Genomic DNA, 10,861 nt, shown 5'->3' with positions numbered 1-10,861 from the left:
AGATCAGAAAGCTACGGGAGACATATCTGATGGGCATCCTTGCAGCAGGAAGCAAGCAGCTTCTAAGAGAGGCTCTTCAACCATCATTGGTGACTCAATGTTAAGAAAAATGGACAGAGATTTCAGCAAGGAACACAAGGACAGAAAGATGGTGTGCTGTCTCCCCAGACTGAAAATAAAGATATACCAACAAGATTGGACAGAATTAAGTAGTTGCCTGGCAAATCTCCTTTGTGATGACACATATTGGAACCAATGACTCAGCATCATGTGGAACTACATGGAAGACTTCAAGGGCCTTGGAAGGAGGCTGAAGAAAAGGAAAATCCAAATGATATTGTTGGTGATCCTTCCAGTCTCATGAGCGCGAGATGGGTAAAGGCAATAATCAATGAATGTGAAGCATTGGGGGCATGACTGATGTGAAACTGAAGGATTTTGTTTTCTGGAACATTGGGTGACATTTCAGTGGGAGGAAAGCTGGTTGAACAGGATGACTGTATCTCACAGGTACCAGGGGCTAATCTTCCTTGGTGGAGACTAGCTGGAGTAGTGCCTTAAACTAGCAATTCAAAGGGCAGAAGCTAAAAAAGCAAATGCTGTACAAACTCACACTCAGCATGTCATGAACAAATTGAACCAATGTGACAAAGAACATGAAGAGGACACCTTTTCAGTTGTTATATAGCAAAGCTATATATATCTGGATAACAAGAAGAATTGGAAATTCTCACTGATGAGAAGAAATTTGTTATAATTGACATTACTTGGTAGGAAGATTTTCATGACTGGAATGTCTATCACTATTATGATCTGTTTAGGCAAGGTGTGTAAAAGAGGTGTGCATGGCGTGGCATTGTACATTAAAGGCACCATTACCTGTTTTAGGGTTATTGATAATTTAGAACCATAAGTTCTTGAATGTATTTTGCTCAATATACTAACTAACAAAGTCCAGGAGGGAGTATTGTTGGGGGTCTGCTACAGACCACTGAATTAAACCAGAGAACAGGATGAGACCTTATGCATCTGTCTGTAATGTGTGCAAAGAAAATGTGTGTTGTTACATGGGACTTCAGTTTGGGAGATGTATGCTGGTTGTTTCATGCAGCAGTACTAAAACATCATTACGATGTCTAAAAATTATAGATAATGATTTTCTAATTAAAAGGAATTGCACACAAAATGAGTTAACATTATATTAGTCCTCATTTTGATAGATAAACATGAATTAATCACTGGACTGAAGTTGCTGATGGCCTAGAGACCAGTGTTCGTGATCTGATTGCATTCAATACGGGCAAATAGAAGGCCATAGATATAACTGGTGCTTCAAAAGGACTAATTTTCCAAAGATGAGGAAAATTGTGAGCAAAATCAATTGGGAAGAAAAATTGACAGAAAAATTTCAATGAAAATTGGGAGTTCCTTAAGAAGCATTTAGAGATGGCCAAAAAATCCACGATTCCACAGTCAACAAAGAGGATAACTATAGCTAAAATCATATCCTGGTTCTGTGGTGAAGTGAAGGCAGTAATTAGAAAATAAAAAGTAAAGTATAACAAATGGAAAAAGGGGAAATAGATAGTGATCTATATACATTAGAAGTTATGAAGAAAATTGATCAGGGAAGCTAAATACATCAGGGGAAAATCCATGACTGGCAGGACTAAGCTTAATAAGAAGGAGTTTTAAGTATATTAAGAACAAAAGAAATCCTAGCAACGGGGTAAGCCCGTTATCAGATGGAGATGGTAAAATTGTTGTTAATAGTGTAGAAAAGACAAAAGTGTTTAATAAATATTTCTGTTCTGTATTTGGAAAGAAGCAGAATGATATAGTCACATCATATGAAGACTTTATTTATTAGTAGTAATAATAATAATAATTATTATTATTTTGTTTATAATATTATAGTGCCTAGGTGTCTCCGTCATGGATCAGGACCCCATTGTGAATGTTAGACAACGTCTACTAGGGATAAACATTTTTAAATCAGTAGGCCCTGATAGTTTGCACTCAAGAATCCTAAAAGAGTTGGCTGAGGAGATCTTTGGCCTGCTGAGGTTAATTTTTAATAAATCTCAGAATACCTGGGAAATTCCAGAAGACTGGAAGAGTGATAATGTTGTGTCAATATTCTAAAAGGGTAAGTGGGATGATCTGGGTATAAGCCAGTTAGCCCAACATCAATTTCAGGAAAAATAATGGAAAACCTGATACTGGATTCAGCTGATAAAGAATTAAAGGGTAGGAATATAACAAATGCCAGTCAACATGTTTTGTATGGACAGTAGGTCTTGCCAAACAAACCTTATTTCATTCTTTGATGAGATTACAAGTTTGGTTGATAAAGATAATTGTGCAGTTGTAATACACTTAAAATTTGCAAAGTGTTTGACTTAGTATCACACAATATTCTGATTAAAAAATAGTACTGTACAATATCAATAAAGCACACGTTCAATGGACTAAGAATTGGCTAACAGACAGATCTCAAAAAGGAGTTACCAATGATGAATCATTATTGCATTGGGGTGTTATTGGTGGGGTTTCACAAGGATCAGTACGAGGCCCAATGCTGCTCAACATTTTTATCAGTGATCTGGAGCAAAATATAAAATCACTGCTGATAAAATTTGCAGATGACACAAAGATAGGTGGAGTAGTAAATAATGATGAGGACAGGGCAGTCATACAGGATTATATGGATCGCTTGGTAAGCGGGCCCATTCAAACAAAATGTGTTTAATATAGCTAAATGCAACATTATATATCTAGGAACAAGGAATGCAGGCCAGACCTACTGAACGGGGGACTGTATCCTTGAAAGCAGTGACTCTGAAAAGGATTTAGGCTTCATCATGGACAAGAAACTGAATATGCATTCCCAGTATGATACTGGGGCAACAAGTGCTAATGCAGCCTTTGGATGTATAAACAGGGGAGTGGCGAGTAGAAGTAGGGAGGTGACTTTTATCTTTGTATACGGCACTGGGGAGACTGAGACTAGAATACCATAGTCAATCCTGGTGTTCAGATTTTTAAAAGGATGCTGAAAAATTTGAGACAGTGCAGAAAAAAGCCACCAAAATTATTTGAGGGTTGGAGAAAATGCCCTGCGGTGAGAGACTTAAAGAGCTCAATCTGTTTGATTTATCAGGAAGAAGCTTAAGAAGTTACTTGATTACAGTGTATAAGTATCATCACTGGGGGAAAACACCAGCTACTAAGGAGCTATTTAATGTAGAAGAGAAAGGCATAACAAGAACCAATGGCTGGAAGCTGAAGCCAAACAAATTCAGATTAGAAATACGGCACAAATTTTTAACAGTGTTGGAACAAACTACCAAGGGAAGTGGTAAATTCTCCATCAACTGGTGTCTTCAAACCAAAACTGGATGCCTGTCTGGAAGATATGCTTTAGCCAAACACAAGTTATTAGGCTCAGTACAGGGGTAACAGAGTGAAAATTCGTAGCCTGTGATATACAGGAGATCAGACTAGATGTCTAATGGTTCCTTCTAGCATTAAGCTCTATGAATCAGTACAGGTTTTTATAGATATCAGGGATTGAAACACATTAAAAGTAAACAAAATGTGAGGCCAGATCCTCAGCTAGTTTAAATCAAGATATCAATGAAGTCAAAGGAGCTACACCAATTTACACCAGCTAAGGATCTGTCCCAACTATCCAAAAAGGAATAAAATATGTATGTGCTGTGCTGGTGTCTAGCCACTGACTTCAGAGGGCTTTGGATTAGGGCCAGAGTTGGCTAGAAGTATGGTTTCTGCCTGAACAACACATGGTTGATATTTGCTTAGTAGCAAGGGCACCTAACTGTTTTGTTCCTTCCAGTTGCCTAGTTTAGCACATAGCTGTCTTCCTGTGACTTATTCAGCATGATGCTTTTGTGTGTGTTTGGCTTTTGTTATTGTTTTTTTTGCAGCCTGGCCAGGAACCCCTGACCATTTCTGTGTAACCAGTTTGGCTGGTTCCAGTGACTGAAGCAGACCCAAATAAAAGAGGCAACACATCCATTTTGGAGCCTGTTCTCAAAGGGCTTGAAGTTCTGTTGTGATGTGGTGTTGCACCTTCTTGGGTGATGGGCCAGAGAAAAGAGAAGAGGAGGAGGACAAGAAAAGAATTGTATCAAAAAGGACTTCATTTAGGCAAGCCCACAGCTAAACAAGCAAACCTCTGAGGTATGTGTAAATGCATTTGGGAACATCCATTATGCTCCCTCCCTTATTCCCATAAATGTCTTCATTTAAACTTGACCCAAACAGAAAATGTATATGGATATAAATATAGATTAAAATAGAAGAGTTAGGGGCTCTTCCCCAGGAATTTTTGAAATATCCAAAAACAACGAGGAGTCCTTGTGGCAGCTTAGAAACTAACAAATGTATTTGGGCATAAGTTTTCGTGGGCTAAAACCCACTTCATCAAATGCATAGAGTGGAAAATACATTAGGCAGGTATAAATACACAGAACACGAAAAGTTGGGAGTTGCCTTACCGAGTTGGGGGTGTCAGTGCTAACAAGGCCACTACAAAAAGTAATTTTCCCTTTGTTGATATTCACCCCTTCTTGTCAACTGTTGGAAATGGGCCACATCTACCCTAATTGAATTGGCTTCACTAACACTGATCCCCCACTCAGTAAGGCAACTCCCCTCTTTTCATGTGCTGTGTATTTATACCTGCTTACTGTATTTTCCACTCCATGCATCTGATGAAGTGGGTTATATCACACGAAAGCTTATGCCCAAATAAATGTGTTAGTCTCTATGGTGCCACAAGGACTGATACAGACTAACACGGCTACCCCTCTGAAACTTGAATATCCAGTCATTTTAAAAGACTGTATATGTTTTAAGGAGATGCTTTTGCATTCGGCCATGTATTATACATTACTTAATATGATTCCCCCCGGAAGGTGGGGCTCCTCCTTCCTCTCCCTACTTGGAGAGATGCTGGCAACAGATCTGCCTTTAGCAGATCTTCCTGCTGTTCCAGCTATTGGTGGCAAAGACTGGGAGCCCAGGAATTCCTCTGTCTGATGAGTCCTGTCTTCACAACCAGTGAGGATGTAGGAGGAGGGGATTCCACGTGGCACTGCATAGCAAATGTTCTCAATTTACAAGTGTAACAATGGCTTTGCTAACTTCCAACACTATAGACTTAGCCCAGGATCTGAGATCCAAGCTGGATTCTTTCCTTCTCTCGCATCTTCACCAGCATTAACGTTCCACAAGGCAAATTTTGCTTTCATCTGCATTTGCCTCACTCTTCAAAGTTGCACAGGTGTAACTGAGGATAGAATTTGACACTGAAACTGGAACTGAGGCCAATATTTTCAGAATTGGGTACCTAAAGTTAAGTACATAAATCCATATTAAAGCACCTAGATAAAAGCTGTTTGATGTTCAAAAGTGTTGAACACCTGCAGTACCTAGTAGCATAAGTGGGAACTGTGGGTGCTTGACCCCTCTGAAAATCATGTTTATTTAGGTGCTCAACAGTAGTTTTAAGTGCTTAATCTGAGACACTAGAGTTTGAAAATTTTGCCCATAGGTCATATCAGTTTTCTATTTAAAAAAACTAATATCGGTCACTAACCCCAACAGATCTGCTCTGTGTGTGTTTTCAGAGCAGTATATGCTCTGAAAACACACACAGAGCAGATCTGTTGAGTAAGAAGATGCCATTTTCCCATAGCTGCTTTACAGAATAGAATCAAACATAGAACCAAATTCAGAGGTGATGTGTAGTTTGATCTATTTGTGTATTTGGGACCACAGTGCTTTGTGTTATCATAGTACCTTGGGGGATGAGGGGGGAACTCTAACAGATCCAGCCGGGGGCGGGGTATGCGGAAAGAGGGTGTGCTGGCTCTATTACATACTAGTCTTTTTCCCCATGGAAGCCACTTCATGGGGGGGTTTATGTTATCAAGCTTCATGACTGGGGATGGGGATGAGGCACATCCATTTTCCATAGCAATCTCCCTTCTTCAGTCCCATAGGGTTTCTCTTCCTGAATTACTACAGATCGTGCCAGTGTTACTTTATGCTGAATTTCCCTCACTGCAGTGTGAACTTTTCCCTCACAGGGGTTTTGAGGAGTAGTGGCTGCTGGGGTAATCATAGGAGCCGCACTGCCATCGAGGCCAGGCCTCTGGAGATAGCCAATGAAGAGTACCCCCTGGATAAGGAATTCTCTGCTGCTGGAAATCTCAGGAAGGTCTTTCCACTGCCTGCTGCTCCAGACCCTCCCCAACACAAGGAGGAGGCAGGGCACAGACAGGCAAGGGAGGTGGCCATGGTTGACTGGAGCTCTACTACACCCTATTCTCTTCTGGCATCGCTTAGGGCTGTTCCTGTGTCACGACCTGACAGCTCTGAATCTGGGATCTACAACCAGATGCCCACCACCCTCGCTCTCCATTCGCTCTGAGTTTGGGTCAGATGGAGTGGCAAATCAAGCTCCAGGGTAGGCCAGGATGTGGTGTAGGTGCACAATCTCTCCTGCACATTTCCTGAACCATGCATAAATCTTGATAGAGATCCTTAGTTTTCAAAGCCAAATCCACTTCCTGTTCTTCTGGGCACAATCCTGGTGTCCCCGAATCTCCATGAGTGTTCAAGTGGGAATTCCATGAGCACAGATTCATGGACATCCTAGTTTCCTGTATGGGAGTAACCCAGGTAAGGAAGGACTTTTCACCCTGTGAGTAGTAAGGACTGCTTTCTAAAGGGTTTTCATTTACCACAAGGATAGACACTGCTAACAACACAGATGCTCTGGAAAAATACTTCAGATCTGCAAGAAACATTATTTGTGAAAGTTAGACAGTTCTCCCTGTCAATAATGGAAGTAAAAACATAGCTTAATAGACAACAAGGCTGCACCAGCTGGCTGTGCTGCACAAATCTGGCGTTCTTGCTGCAGAGTTTATTAGACATTATATAGCCCTGGGAATGAAAGGTAATGGATCCTGTTCCCATATGCTGCATCAACAAGAACTAGAACTCAGCCAAACCATTCAGATATGGTGCAGCGATTAAGTCCAGGACACAAATACTAAAATGAATCAGTCCCAAACAGTTGAAGAGAGACTTTTCTTTGAAGCACTTTTCTTTTAATTTTTAATTCTTTTCTAGTCTCCATTATGAGTCATACCCTCTCAGAGGCTTTTAAATATAGCAGTTTGCTACAGCATCTGGGCTCAGGTCGATGGGCATTGCACCCATATATCCAAACACAGAATTGACACCTACGTCCCTTTCTCTTCACAGACTTTGTCAGTTCCCCTACTCTGTTTCTTATGAAGTACAAATCTTTTGTGAATTCTTTGTTTTCTTAACTGTCACCTGATTGTGTTCATACTGATTTCAATGCAGTAGCCAATATAGGATTTGTGGAATTGTTCTCTTTGGGATAGATGACAACAGAACAAACTTAAAATCTTGCACAAGGTCATTTAGCAACTGGCTATTATGTGGATTTTTAAAATGTTTGGTGTCACAGTAACGGATTTTAGTTTTATTAAAGAGTAAGAATATAGATGTTTAAAGATCAGAGAATAGCCCCCAACACATTTTAACAAAGCTAAGGTCAGTCATATTCTGAAGCTGAACAAGATGAGAGCCATTAAAGTGCCAACATTTGCTACTCCACAGAGACAGATAGCATGGTTCCTGCAGGTTCTCAAGATGGTTAATACTGAGTCTGCACCCAGTGTACTTCACATTGGCCTTTTAAAGATCCACCATACCCCAAATTGCATTTTATAGCAAAACAAACACACAAAAAGCTATAGACAAGGATCTTCATATATATAGAAGAAAGCAATTGATTGACTGATTAACTAATGGATTGATTTTGCAAAGAAAAGCAGAGTGTGAAACAGGAGTGAAAGTTTTGCTATAACATCTTCAGATGAAATAACCTGCAGTATCACTACCCAAGTACAGAGTTACAAAAGGAAAATGGGGAAAGTGCTTTCTACTACTATCTCCAAGAATTACCCAGACAATCAACCTTCTCATTTTGATTGCAGATTCAGAGTGACTCTAATGATAGCCTCAAACATTTCCGTGACATGTATCTCCAAAATCACTTCAAGTGAAGTTCGACATTTAGCCCAGCTGTACCCTTTTCGTCAAGAAATATACTTGTTTTATAAACAGGCACACTCCACAAACTACTACTGTGTATTTTCAATAATTAATATCTTATAAATGCCTCTCAATGAGCTGCTTGGAGAATGCAAAAAAAATGTTAGTGTATAATTTATTCAACAGTTGACTGAAAAAACACAAGTTACTTACTTGACAAATATTAATTTACTTTATATACCTCTATTGTATATTTTTAACGTACCTTTCAGCCAGAAGATTACACCTTGAACCACACCAGTCATTACTGCGATGGAACACCACACCTCTTTAGCAGCACACTGCAATGCTAACCAACAGTTTATGACAGGTCGTGAAGAAGAATGTAATATCTTTTGAAACTGCAGAATAATTATTCTAAATGGAATTTGGTTAGGATGCTGGGGTTAGCAAACGCCCTTACCATAATGGTGTGGGTTACTTAATGGCCACAAGTGATCAGGGCCTCAGTTTTACATTTCATCTACAAGATGGCACCTTTAACAGAACAGTCGTGTCAAAACCATCCTCAGATGTTGGTTTGGTAGTGACTCAGAGGCGAGAGTACCACCTAATGAATTCTTAATCCCACTTCCTATAATAGCTGCATTTTCCTGGGAAAGTTTTCATCCAAGTAATGACCAGAATGGTGTGTGAGTCTATACATATAGTGGATCAACAGGGAACTGGAAAAATGAACTGACAATCTTGCAGTTTGGTGGTTCTAACCTGAAAAATTCTGCATCTGCATACATCCATTACACTCAGTGAAGCTCTCAAACACATGTATTATCCATTACTAGTACTGAAGACATTTTACCAAGATTAATCATAGCAAAAGTCATTTCAGTTTTAGCTAGCACAGACGGCTTATGAGGAAACTGACTACCTTTAGGACACTCCTTGGCAGATGTAAGTAGATGTTCACTCAGCTGGCCAGCCTCAGAAGAATACAAATAACATCAGCATGAACTAGAAGGGGAGCCTCAGCAACACGGATGTTATGGCTGAGGATATTTTAGCATTTAGAAGAATAAAATCCTCCAAAGAATCTATCACAGATCACAATTTGATAAAACTGTTCCAGAGAGCTAGGGTAGGCAGACCTCTAATTGAATAGGGAAGAGATGCGACTCTGCCTGTCAGCCATGCCATACGCTGGACAACTTTTGACAGCAAAAAGCTTAAAGGGACATTGTCAAGGTCAAAAGGCCCCAACATGACTTAGCTTTTAAAGATAGTTTCTGTTATCTTAAGTACACCTTCTTGCTTGCTTCCCAGAGATTTCTTTTTTAAATAAAAAAATTCCAAACAGTTTCCTTGTTAAACAAACTAAAAGCCACATCCCTTGAGTCCTGCGCAACACAGTAAAATCCAAAGCACATCCCATTGTCAGGCTCACACAAATGTGCTGCAAATCCAATAGCAGTGTGCGTATTCATAAATGCTTAGTCTAACCACAGACCAGTGTCTTCATACCAGGAGAGTGAAACTTGGGCTGGAGAGTGAGCATGGTCTAGAGGTTAGGACTGAGAGTCAAGGCTGCTGAGTTTTATTCTTAGCTCTGTCATTGCTGTGTGACCTTAGACAAGGGCCTGAACACTCACTGGGCCTCAATTATTAGTGTCTGTAAAGGACTTTGAGATTTGTGGAGGAAAGATTCTCCAATAAAAAGTGTTGTTGTTATTCATTATTGCCATAGGCTGAATGGAAAGCAAGAGGAAATCTGGATTTGGAGGAGAGCTTGGGGTCCAGGAGGGTGCACTGAGAGCAGGAAGGGACACTGGGCAGACATAAGGACTGGATGGGATGTAGCAAAGGAAGGAAGGCAGGGGGATCAAGAAGTATCATGGGAAATTACGAGTACCTAGTGAGTCTCAGGATTCAGTATTGAGCCTTGATTGTCCACCCTCCCTTTCCAGCAGCCTCTAGTGGGCCAAGGCAATGTTTCTGAACAGAAGCAATATTCCAGAGGGCAGTTGGGAAAGGCTGAGCTAGAGCCTTCTCAGAACGAAGATCCTGGCAGGTGAGTAAGGGAGCATGATGTGCACAGAGCCTATTATTTCGATGGATCAGACAGATGGTGACGGAACCATGCTGTCCTGACTATCATGAGAGAAGTGGCTGTGGGACTCATATTGAGTAGAGCTGGTTGAAATTTTTCACATGAGTATGGCCTTTTTCCTTAAAAAAAAATCAACATTCTTGAAATTTGCCATTTCCGACATTTTCCATGACCTATTTTTATCAGCATGTCATCAAAGTCATTATTAAAAAATATGCTTACCAAAAAATTTGCTTACCAGTTTTCAATAAGAAAATACCATTTTTCATAAACAGAAGATCTTCAATAATGATGTCAATCAAAACGGCAAAAACATTTCCACTCAAATGTTGGTAAAAGATGCCATCAGACATTTCACTAACACCAGAAAATGTGTCCATATTGAACCACAGGAAATGGAAACATTTTTCAAAATTTTGAAACTTTTGGCAAAATTGTGCTTCTGGTTTTTTTTACTAATTCTGATACTAAGTTAGGACCACACTTGGTCTTTTATAAACAGTCCTATTTTCACTTTTCTGGGCTCCATACTGGAGCCTTTTGTGAATATTAATTCTCCTTTTCAATTGAATTTGATCTTGGTTCTCCTGCTACAGTTTAGGACTGCTCTCTTGGGGGAATCTCCCAGCA

At 40.0% G+C, this 10,861-nt stretch overlaps 1 long non-coding RNA gene across 2 annotated transcripts; it reads left to right on the top strand.

The window, feature by feature from the left end:
- The first annotated feature begins 270 nt into the window (after positions 1 to 270).
- LOC120406656 lies at positions 271 to 8,523 on the top strand. Of its 2 annotated transcripts, none has more exons than XR_005599456.1 (3): positions 271 to 375; positions 3,951 to 4,206; positions 8,400 to 8,523. It is a non-coding gene; the product is annotated as an uncharacterized LOC120406656 (long non-coding RNA). The 2 variants fall into 2 exon arrangements; XR_005599455.1 differs by lacking the exon at positions 8,400 to 8,523 and adding an exon at positions 8,070 to 8,218.
- Positions 8,524 to 10,861: the final 2,338 nt, after the last annotated feature.

Source organism: Mauremys reevesii, linkage group 5 (assembly GCF_016161935.1).
Source record: "Mauremys reevesii isolate NIE-2019 linkage group 5, ASM1616193v1, whole genome shotgun sequence".
Lineage (NCBI taxonomy): Eukaryota > Metazoa > Chordata > Testudines > Geoemydidae > Mauremys > Mauremys reevesii.
Note: the sequence above shows the minus strand (reverse complement) of the source record. Positions and strands in the feature narration are given on the sequence as shown.